The sequence below is a fragment of the Mustelus asterias genome, chromosome 4 (assembly GCF_964213995.1).
Source record: "Mustelus asterias chromosome 4, sMusAst1.hap1.1, whole genome shotgun sequence".
NCBI classification, from domain to species: domain Eukaryota; kingdom Metazoa; phylum Chordata; class Chondrichthyes; order Carcharhiniformes; family Triakidae; genus Mustelus; species Mustelus asterias.
This window is the reverse complement of record NC_135804.1, coordinates 114,880,510-114,891,967: the sequence shown is the minus strand read 5'-3', so window position 1 is coordinate 114,891,967 and position 11,458 is coordinate 114,880,510.

The following is an 11,458-nucleotide window of genomic DNA, read 5'->3' as shown; positions in this document are numbered from 1 at the left end:
TCACAAGCTCCGGTTTTGAATCCCTCTCCATGGTCAAGGAAGATGTGTTCACAACGCAGTCAACAGGTTGAGCATCAACTCGCAAAATGGCAGTTTATAAGAGTGGGAGAGATTCCTGGTCATCTATGCTTGGTGTGGAGTGTGGAGTCAAGGTATGTGGAGTGTGGAGTCAAGCTATAAACCTCTGGCGATAGGCTAGCGAGTTGTTCCTGGTAAAACTCTCTGTGAAATCAGATGAAAATCTGCCTTGTGCGCCGTTAAATGTAGGAAGAGAATCACTGACATAGTCATTTATGTAATTCATGTCTTCCTCAGTCTTTTATGCTGGGTTGTGGCTTTACACCCTGATTGTCCTAAATGTAAAATTAATTCCATGTTCCTCAAGCTTAGCACAGATCCTCTCAAATGGTGGGTTTCTCATTGTTGAAGAAAATGATAGTTTGTCCACAATTGTAGAGAAATAAAACACGAAGTGCATCATTTACATATTTATCCACAATTTAGAAAAGCAAGATGGTGGTAAAACATGAGGATGGCTTTATCTTTCAGTGGAGAGAGAAAACTGGTGAAAATGGGTCTTTTATTGATTCATGCACCCTGCCTGATGTTATAATCACTGACCAATCCGCTATGAATGATAAAAATAGCCCTGATTAGGCTATTAGAACTGAATTCATTAACCACAGGAAGAAAATGTTGAGAAGGGTGTGATCTATGACTTTGAAGTGCTGGAAGCTATGGGCAATGTGAATATAAGCAGATGTGTAGTTATAAGATTAAAACAGAGAAATACAGTATTAACAAGCCTCAGGGAGGTAAGTGTTTCTTCTCCCACAGAGGATCAATTAGGCAGAATAAACTCCAACCAAAAGCAATTAATACTATTAGTTCCCTCCTTTAATCAGGAGCTGGGTTCTGTATCCTGTATGAGAATGAATGAAGTATGTACATGCGTTAAAATAGGTGATCAAATTCTTTTATAACAGGGAGGTTTTATTGTGGCCATAAAAATTATATTTGTAAAATGCATTCAGGTTTGCAAAATGCATGATTGTGTTTTGGGATTGAGAGCTTTGAGTTTTTATTTGTTTGGTTTTCTGGATGAGAAGAAATTTTCCTCTTTTCTCTTTCTGAAATGTATGGTACAGCTGTTCACTGTTACAGAGGATTAAACAGGCTAAAATGTTTCCATACTTGAAAGTACATCAAAGTTTGCATAATTCATCAGAACTAAACAAACTCAAGGAGCTAAATATTATTTTCTTATTCCATGCTTACTCACGTACATCCAGAACTTTATTTTTACAAATGGGAGATATTTGTGTGTGCGCGCACGTGTGTGTGCATGTGCGTACATGTGTGTGCATGTCTGATATGTACACACATATGTCTAATAGCACTGTTGGTCTACATACAGCCTATGGACTGCAACGGTTCAAGAAGACTTTCACTAAAACTTTCTTAAGGGAAATTAGGGAAGCTCACATAACATTAATGGTAATGTAAATTATTTATATCTATATATATGTTCCTAATCATATTTCCCATTCCTACGATATTTCTGGGGGTGATTTTACCATTTTGATTCTAAGTACTGAATCTGGGTGCAATTCAGATCCAACTTGGAAACCTGTTCTCAGGCGCCCCTATACGCACTTAGCCTGAAAAAAAAATTGTGAGTCTGAATTGCACTGTGGGCAGGGCTTATCGCACCCAAAATGCTGCTGCTCCGATCGGAGCCTTCAACTGTGCATGCCCAGTAAAAAAAGAATTGTCACATTGCTTCTGGGCTGCAAAAAGCGGGAGCAATGGCCCCTACAGATATTGCCCCACCCCCACAACACACTACCCACTCTCCCGCGACCCAGACTGATTGCGACCCCCTGCCCCCCTTCCCCCCACTTATCGCCCGCAGAGTGGCAGCGGACCCCCCCTTCCCCCCTCTCTGATCGCCTGCAGAGTGGCAGCGGACCCCTCCTTCCCCTGCACCCCCCCCTCCCCCCCCCCCCCCCCCCCCACCGCCCCACCAGAGAACGATCCGGCCTCCCTCCTCCCCCCCCCCAACCTGAGAATAATCTGGCCTCCCTCTTCCCCTCGCCACCAGAGAATGATCTGGCTCGCCTCCCCCCCCCCCACTCCGCTGCCGCCCCCCCTCCCCCCTCCCCACACTGCCCTTGCCGCCGATCTGAGTTTGAGAGCCGCTGGAAGCTCTAAACTTACCTCTGCAGAAGCTGGAGCACCCAAAACAGACCTTTGCCGAGCATGTCTGTTTCGCGCTGAATCCGGATGGGCGAACGCGATGGTAAAGGGGGAAACGCTGATAAGATTGGGCATCCAGCTCATTCAGTCGCGCCCATTCTGGGCGTGGTGCCGATCGTGGCCATTTTCAGGCCTTGGTAAAGTGGGGATCTGCGCAGAGGCAGGCACGGATCGCGCTATTCACCCCACGCCCGATTTTGCCAAGTTTTCGCGCCCGAAAATGGGCGTAACGCAATGGTAAAATTGTCCCCGTTATGTCAACATTTCCTATTTCATTTTGTTGTGTTCGTTATTGTATAATTGCAGGTCATAGCTATTAGGTCACTGTATGATATGAATGTGTGAACTATCTCTCTCAATTGGATTCGCATAGCATATCGATAAAAGACACATTGTGCTGTTCCATATGCAATTTATGAGTCTGTATATTTGTATGTATCTATATGAAAAAACGTTGTTAAAAATTTCTGTCCATAAAATGTACTTCCTGCTATCTTTTTGTCACACTTTCCCACCAGCATTTTCAACTAAAAGTAGTTCTATCCATTCATACAATGGAAGCTGCCTAAGGAAATGGTCACACGAGAATTACGTTCCCCCATTTAACAGCAGGGCTATTGCATTGCCATTTTGGATCTCTGTTCTCCTCATCATATATCACATAGGAACAGGAGTAGGCCATTCAGCCTTCCAAGTCTGTTCTCCCATTTAATGAGCTCTGTGTCACAACTCATGTACCTACGTGGCATGGTGGCACAGTCCATTATCTATTAGCACTACTGCCTCACAACGCCAGCGACCCGGGTTTGATTCCTGGCTTGGGTCACTGTCAGTGCAGAGTCTGCATGTTCTCCCCCTGATTTCCTCTCACAATCCAAAAGAGGTGCTGGTTAGATGCATTGACCATGCTAAGTTCTGCCTCAGTGTCCCCACACAGGCGCCGGAATGTGGTAACTAGGGGATTTTCACTGTAACTTAATTGCAGCATTAATGTAAGCCTACTTGTGACACTAATAAATAAACTTAAACTTTACCTTAGCTCCAAATCCCTTGATATCCTTATTTTAAAAATATGTTTCATTCTAATAGGTTCTAATAGGTAAATCTATCCAGATTTAAACCCTACTACAATGGCATGACTGTTAACATGTGGGGAACCCATTTATCCTTTAGCAGGCTCAACCAATGTTTCTTCACCGGGCCACAGCAGGATCATTTTCCAAACAATTTGGGAGGGCAGGCAGAATGAAATGTTCATTCTATAAAAGAAACATTTCTATCTAAAGGCACCATGATATGGGTTACACTGACTCACCAGCACTTGGACCTCAGCTGACTGCATCTTATCACATGCCAACACTGCATGCCCAACTGGTCAATGGGAAGGAGGTCTTTTCCCAGAATGTTGTTTATGTCAGCAACAACCTGCCATGGAGACCTGAACCTCCTGAGGCACTGGTGTTCAGGAGTGTCAAGAGAATTGATCCTCTACCAGACTCAGTGTCTAGTGCCTAACTTCCTTGCAGTTGTATCTCTGTGTTCAACAGTAGATCAATTGGTGGGTATTTTCCACACTTCTTTGGACTCTGGAATAGTCCCTACAGATTGGAGGGTAGCTAATGTAAGTCTGCTGTTCAAAAAGGGAGATAGAGTGAAAACAGGGAACTATAGACCAGTGAGCCTAACATCGGTACTGGGGAAGTTGCTAGAGCCTATTAAAAAGGATTTCATAAGTCGGCATTTGGAAGGCAATGGATCCATGCAGACAAAGTCAGCATGGATTTACAAAAGGGAAATCATGCTTGACGAATCTATTGGAATTTTTTGAGGATGTAACTAGTAGAGTTGACCAAGGAGAACCAGTGGATGTGATTTATTTAGACTTTCAGAAGGCTTTCAACAGCATCGTGCATAACAGACTACTATGTGAAGTTAAAGGGTTAGGGATAGTGAGGAGGTCATTGACAGGAGCTATCGGCAGGTGGTCACACCGGGACCACGGGAGGAGGGTAACTGGGTAACAGTGAGGAAGGAGAAAGCTCGGGTGATGGTGAGCACCCCGGTGGATGTGCCCCTTAATAATAAGTACTCCTGTCTGAGTACTACTGGGGTGGACAGCCCACCTGGGGGAAGCAGCGGTGGCAGTGTCTCTGGAGCTGAGCCTGGCCCAGTAGTGCAAAGGGGTAAGGAAAGGAGGGTAGTGCTAATTGGGGACTCTACGGTGAGAGGGTCAGATAGGCGTTTTTGCGGACACAGACGGGACTCTCGGATGGTGGTTTGCCTCCCTGGTGCAGGGGTCCGGGATGTCTCTGGTCGAGTCCCAGAAATCCTGAAGGGGGAGGGAGAGGAGCCCAAGGTCGTGATGCATATAGGTACTGCTGACATAGGTAGGAAGAGGGAAGGGGTCATGAAAAGAGAATATAGGGAGTTGGGTAGACAGCTGAGAAAGAGGAATGCAAAGGTAGTAATCTCGGGATTGCTGCCTGTGCCGCGGGAGAGTGAGAACAGGAATCGGTGGAGAATTAATGCGTGGCTGAGGGACTGGAGCAAGGGACAAGGATTTGGGTACTTGGATCATTGGGACCTCTTTAGGGGCAGGTGTGACCTGTTTAAAAAAGACGGGTGGCACTTGAATCCCAGGGGGACCAATATCCTGGCGGGAAGGTTGGCTAAGGCTACTGGTGAGACTTTAAACTAGAAAGGTTGGGGGGAGGGAATCGAAATGAGGGGACTGAGAGCGAGGAGGTTAGCTCGCAAATAGATAAGGAATGTAGACAGGGTAAGAGGGAGGTTAGACGAGTGAGGGAGAAGGGAAGTGCTCAGGCTGAAGGTCTGAGATGTGTCTATTTTAATGCCAGGAGTGTAGTGAATAAAGTGGATGAGCTTGGAGCGTGGATTGCTGCTTCGAATTGTGATGTGGTGGCCATTACGGAGACTTGGATGTCTCAGGGACAGGACTGGGTGCTTCAGGTGCCGGGTTTTAGATGTTTCAGGAAGGACAGGGAGGGAGGCAAGAGAGGGGGGGGAGTGGCACTGTTGATCAGGGATAGTGTCACGGCTGTAGAGAAGGTGGACGCCGTGGAGGGACTGACTACGGAATCTCTGTGGGTGGAGGTTAGGAACAGGAAGGGGTCGGTAACTTTGCTGGGTGTTTTCTATAGGCCGCCCAATAGTAACAGAGATGTTGAGGAGCAGATGGGGAAACAGATCCTGGAGAGATGTAGGAATAACAGAGTTGTCGTGATGGGAGATTTTAATTTCCCAAACATAGATTGGAATATCCCTAGGGCTAGGGGTTTGGATGGAGAGGAGTTTGTTAGGTGTGTCCAGGAGAGTTTCCTGACACAGTATGTGGATAAGCCTACTAGAGGAGAGGCTGTTCTTGATCTGGTGCTGGCTAATGAACCTGGACAGGTGGAGGATCTCTCGGTGGGTGAGCATCTTGGGGATAGCGATCATAATTCTATCTCCTTCACGATAGCATTGCAAAGAGATAGGGTCAGGCAGGCTAGGAAAGTGTTTCTCTGGAGTAAAGGGAAATACAGTGTCATCAGGGAGGAAATTAGACGGGTAAATTGGAAGGAGGCATTCTTGGGGAAAAGTACCGAAGGAAAGTGGAGGATTTTCAAGGAATGTTTGTCTGGAGCTCTGCATGACAACGTTCCGATGAGACAGGGGGGTGTTGGTAGGGTACGGGAACCGTGGTGCACGAAGGTTGTGATGAACCTGGTGAATAAGAAAAGAGAGGCGTACAGAAGGTTCAGAGAGCTAGGAGGTGTTAAGGATTTAGAGGAGTATACGCGATGTAGGAAGGAGCTTAAGAAGGAAATTAGGAGAGCGAGAAGGGGTCATGAGAAGACCTTGGCGGGTAAGATTAAGGAGAATCCCAAGGCTTTCTACAAATATGTCAAGAGTAAAAGGATGAGATGTGAAGGCATAGGACCCTTAAAAGGTGAAGGGGGAAAAGTTTGTGCGGAACCGTTAGAAATGGCGGAGCTGCTTAATGAATACTTTACCTCGGTATTCACGGTGGAAAGGGATCTGGGTGGTTGTACTGCTGGATTGCGGAGGACAGAAAGGATCGAGCATGTGGACATAAAGAAAGAGGATGTGTTGGAACTATTGAATGGCATCAAGGTTGGTAAGTCGCCGGGACCGGATGGGATGTACCCCAGGTTACTGTGGGAGGCGAGGGAGGAGATTGCGGAGCCTTTGGCGATGATCTTTGCATCGTCGATGGAGACGGGAGAGGTTCCGGAGGATTGGAGGATTGCGGATGTGGTCCCTATATTCAAGAAAGGGAACAGGGACAGCCCGGGAAATTACCGACCGGTGAGTCTAACCTCAGTGGTTGGTAAGTTGATGGAGAGGATCCTGAGAGACAGGATTTATGATCATCTAGAGAAGTTTAGTATGATCAAAAGTAGTCAGCACGGCTTTGTCAGGGGCAGGTCGTGCCTTACGAGCCTGGTTGAGTTCTTTGAAAATGTGACCAAGCACATTGACGAAGGAAGAGCGGTGGATGTGGTCTATATGGACTTCAGCAAAGCGTTCGATAAGGTCCCCCATGCAAGACTTCTTGAGAAAGTGAGAGGGCATGGGATCCAAGGGGCTGTTGCCTTGTGGATCCAGAACTGGCTTGCCTGCAGAAGGCAGAGAGTGGCTGTGGAGGGGTCTTTCTCTGCATGGAGGTCAGTGACCAGTGGAGTGCCCCAGGGATCTGTTCTGGGACCCTTGCTGTTTGTCATTTTCATAAATGACCTGGATGAGGAAGTGGAGGGATGGGTTGGTAAGTTTGCTGACGACACCAAGGTAGGTGGTGTTGTGGATAGTTTGGAGGGATGTCAGAAGTTGCAGCGAGACATAGATAGAATGCAAGACTGGGCGGAGAAGTGGCAGATGGACTTCAACCCGGATAAGTGTGTGGTGATCCATTTTGGCAGATCCAATGGGATGGAGCAGCAGTATAAAATGAAGGGTACCATTCTTAGCAGTGTAGAGGATCAGAAGGACCTTGGGGTCCGGGTCCATAGGACTCTTAAATCGGCCTCGCAGGTGGAGGATGCGGTCAAGAAGGCGTATGGCGTACTAGCCTTCATTAATCGAGGGATTGAGTTTAGGAGTCGGGAGATAATGCTGCAGCTTTATAGGACCCTGGTTAGACCCCACTTGGAGTACTGCGCGCAGTTCTGGTCACCTCATTACAGGAAAGATGTTGAAGCCATTGAAAGGGTGCAGAGGAGATTTACAAGGATGTTGCCTGGATTGGGGGGCATGCCTTATGAGGATAGGTTGAGGGAGCTTGGTCTCTTCTCCCTGGAGAGACGAAGGATGAGAGGTGACCTGATAGAGGTTTACAAGATGTTGAGGGGTCTGGATAGGGTGGACTCTCAGAGGCTATTTCCAAGGGCTGAAATGGTTGCTACGAGAGGACACAGGTTTAAGGTGCTGGGGGGTAGGTACAGGGGGGATGTCAGGGGTAAGTTTTTCACTCAGAGGGTGGTGGGTGAGTGGAATCGGCTGACGTCGGTGGTGGTGGAGGCAAACTCGTTGGGGTCTTTTAAGAGACTTCTGGATGAGTACATGGGATTTAATGGGATTGAGGGCTATAGATAGGCCTAGAGGTGGGGATGTGATCGGCGCAACTTGTGGGCCGAAGGGCCTGTTTGTGCTGTGGCTTTCTATGTTCTATGTTCTATGTTCACATGGGATTGCAGATAAGGTCTCGAGATAGATGGAAATCTAGAGTTGGCATAAATGGGTCTTTTTCTGATTGGCAGTGAGTGATTAGTGGGGTTCCTCAGCGATCTGTGCTAGGACCCCAACTGTTCACATTATATATTAATGACTTGGAAAAGGGAAGTGAATGTATTATCTCCAAATTTGCAAATGATACAAAGTTGGGTGGGAGGGTGAGCTGTGAAGAGGATGCAGATGCTTTAGCATAATTTGGACAGGGTGAGTGTGTAGGCATATGCATGGTGGATGCAGTATAATGTGGGTAAATGTGAGGTGATCCACTTTGATAGCAATAATGGGAAGACAGATTATTACTTGAATGGATGTAAATTGAGAGGGGTGGATACTCAACAAGACCTTGGAGTCCTCGTGCATCAGTCACTGAAAGTAAGCGCGCAGGTACAGCAGACAGTAAAGAAGGCCTTCGTATGAGATGATTTGAGTATAGGTATAGGTATAGGGATGTTTGCTGCAATTGTATAGGGTGTTGGTGAGGCCACACCTGGGATATTGTGTGCAGTTTTGGTGTCCTTATCTGAGGAAGGATGTCCTCGCTATAGAGGGAGTACAGCAAAGGTTTACCAGGATGATTCCTGGAAATCATCTGTCATATGAGGAGAGATTAAACTGGTTAAGATTATATTCACTGGAGTTTAGAAGATTGAGAGGGGATCTCATAGAAACTAATAAAATTCTAATAGGGTTAGACAGGGTAGATTCAGAAAGAATGTTCCCATTGGTGGGGTAGTTGAGAATTAAGGGTCATAGTTTGAGGATAAGGGGTAAAGCTTTTAGAACCGAGGTGAGGAGAAATTTCTTCACCCAGAGGGTGGTGAATGTATGGATTTCACTACCAACGAATGTAATTGATGCCAAAACATTGTCTGATTTCAAGAAGAAATTAGGTGTAGATCTTGGGGCTAAAGGGATCAAGGGATATGGGAGGAAGGGAGGATGAGGATATTGAATTCGATGATCAGCCATGATCAAGATGAATGGTGGAGCAGACTCGAAGGGCCAAATGGCCTACTCCTGCTTCTAGTTTCTATCTTTCTATTTACTCTGCCCCACAGAGGTGCTGTTGCTGATGTTGTTCCTGCTGTTCCTGATGCCATTACTGTTGCTGGTGCTGCTTTTCTTGTTCCTCATCAGGAGTGCAAGGTAACACTGTACAAGCTGTTCCCATGCACTGGCTGCAGAGAGCTACAGCGGCAGGTATGAGAAGTGCTGGGTGAAGTATCTTTCAAGATATTGGCCATCACCTGTCAAGCAATGAAAAAGGAGAAGTGGTTTGAACGATGGTCTCTCCCCTGGCCATGATTAGAGTTTTTCAATTGCACAGATCAAATTCATCTCAACTTACAATTCTTCCTGCCATGCATTCACCTTAGTGACCCTGGAGTGCTACTGGCAGGTGAAGAAGCAGGTGTTCTGACTGTGAAGTCCAGAATTGAGGGTTCAAGTGATACCTTATTGGCTTTTTAAGTACTTTAATTGGTTTCCTGGCAAATTTCCTGCTCTATTTCAATTCTGTTCTGGTGAAACCCGCAGAAGGGCAGGATAATGTTGAGATTTAGATCAGTGCTATTTCTTTTAGAGGTATAACTTTCCCTGCACAGTCAAATCGATCTCCCTGTGCCTGGGAAAAGTCCCCACAATTTCCTGAAACTTCCAGCACTCCCAGCTTGCTTTTTGTTCCAGATAATTCCAGAAAACGGCCTTTGCTTTACAAAGTGGCATACCTATTTGCTATTTATTGGTTGTGAATCCTTTGAGGAGTCCTGCCAGAGTGAAAGGCACTGCATAAATTATATTACTTTATATATTATATGTGATAAAAAAATAAGGACAAATTTGACTTTAAAATGGGCCACTGAATAGCCTTTGCACAATTGTTCCTCAATTCTTAACCTCATTTCACCTAAAGCCTGCACTTGGTATTGACTTCCCATGTGCAAAAAATGCATTTTATTATTTTGAAAGCTGTTATAAGTGTAATAATATCTTAGTTGTAATATAGCCCATTTGCATTGGATACAGCCCAATATTCAATTGGCATACATGGTGGTAGTTTGTCTGTTCTTCAAGATATTAATTCACTGTTGTATCTTTTCTGGTTGGCATTAGAAAGTATCATATTCTGAAGTCATGCTGCAATTTATAATCCTTTGACTTAATTTTCCAAATCAATGGAATATGCTAAAAACTCCATCTAGTATGTCAAAAGAAATTACGTACACTTTGGATAGGATTCCACTGAGACATCACCTGTGCTATTACTGTGATGAAAATTGATTCAGTTTATATTATAGCAACTGTACTGTTACATCTTCCAGTAATAGAGATTTGTCCAGTAGCCAACTCTTGTAATTTCTAAACTACATTAGTAATCAGTATTGATCATTGCTCAGGTGCGATCAGATGCAGGAAGTGTCAGTTTATGAGGCAAGCTGATTGGAAGCAAATTATGAGATGCCTCTCAGGAATGCGTTACTAACTGTTAAACAGAAGGAGAATTCCTTCCAACTGGGGTCGCTAATGTGCAGTGTAATCAGAAGCTGAGTTATCTAACTGTTTTTCTTTAGGTGTAGAAGGCAGTTTTGAGGCTCATCCAAAACACGTAGGACACAATAGGGCACTCAAAGAAAAGAGGGTATCATTATATGCATCAACAAATGTCAAGAGAGCCAGGCAGCACGCAATGCAATAGTTGGGTTGGAAACTAACGCTACTTTTTACCGTCGTCATGCTGTGTGAGAGGACACCTGGACAGTCAAGTTTAAGGAATTGTGAAGTGAAATCTATATCATTAACTTTGAACACGACCAGCGTCACATGATATCACTGTTTCTGCTTTTAAATCTATAAAAAGGAAGAATTCTCATAAGAGATCCTTGTCATTGTGTAGAGAACTTACCGTAAGGAGGATGCTACCGCTATGGTGACATTGCTTGCTCCTTTTCTATTCATATTCTGTTTATCTGAAGTGAGGATGGTGCCAAAATTTGATACTTCACAGATCCCATAAATCTCTTGTACCATAGTCTCCAATACTTGCACTTGCTGATAAATCAGTACTAAAAGCAATCAGTTGCATCTTGTTTTACAATGTAACCCCTGTATATTGAGTTTTCTCAAATAGGAGGCTGGACCTTCTCCTTAAAATAGATTTACTTTAAAGGAGAAAATATATATACAGGCTTTTATTTCAAATGTCATCAACTGGATCTTCTGACTCATTAACTGGCATTCTAGTACCATGACAAGAAATTAAAAGCCTCAGCAAACCTGATATCAATAACACAGCAATTGCAAAGAGAACTTATTGCAGGTTTACTCCTAACAGCATTTTGTTGAAAGAGTTCAGTCGTATTATCACGAGACTATTAATCCAGAAACTCAACTAATGTTCTGGGAACCCGGGTTCGAAGCCTGGAATTTGAATTCAATAAAAAATATC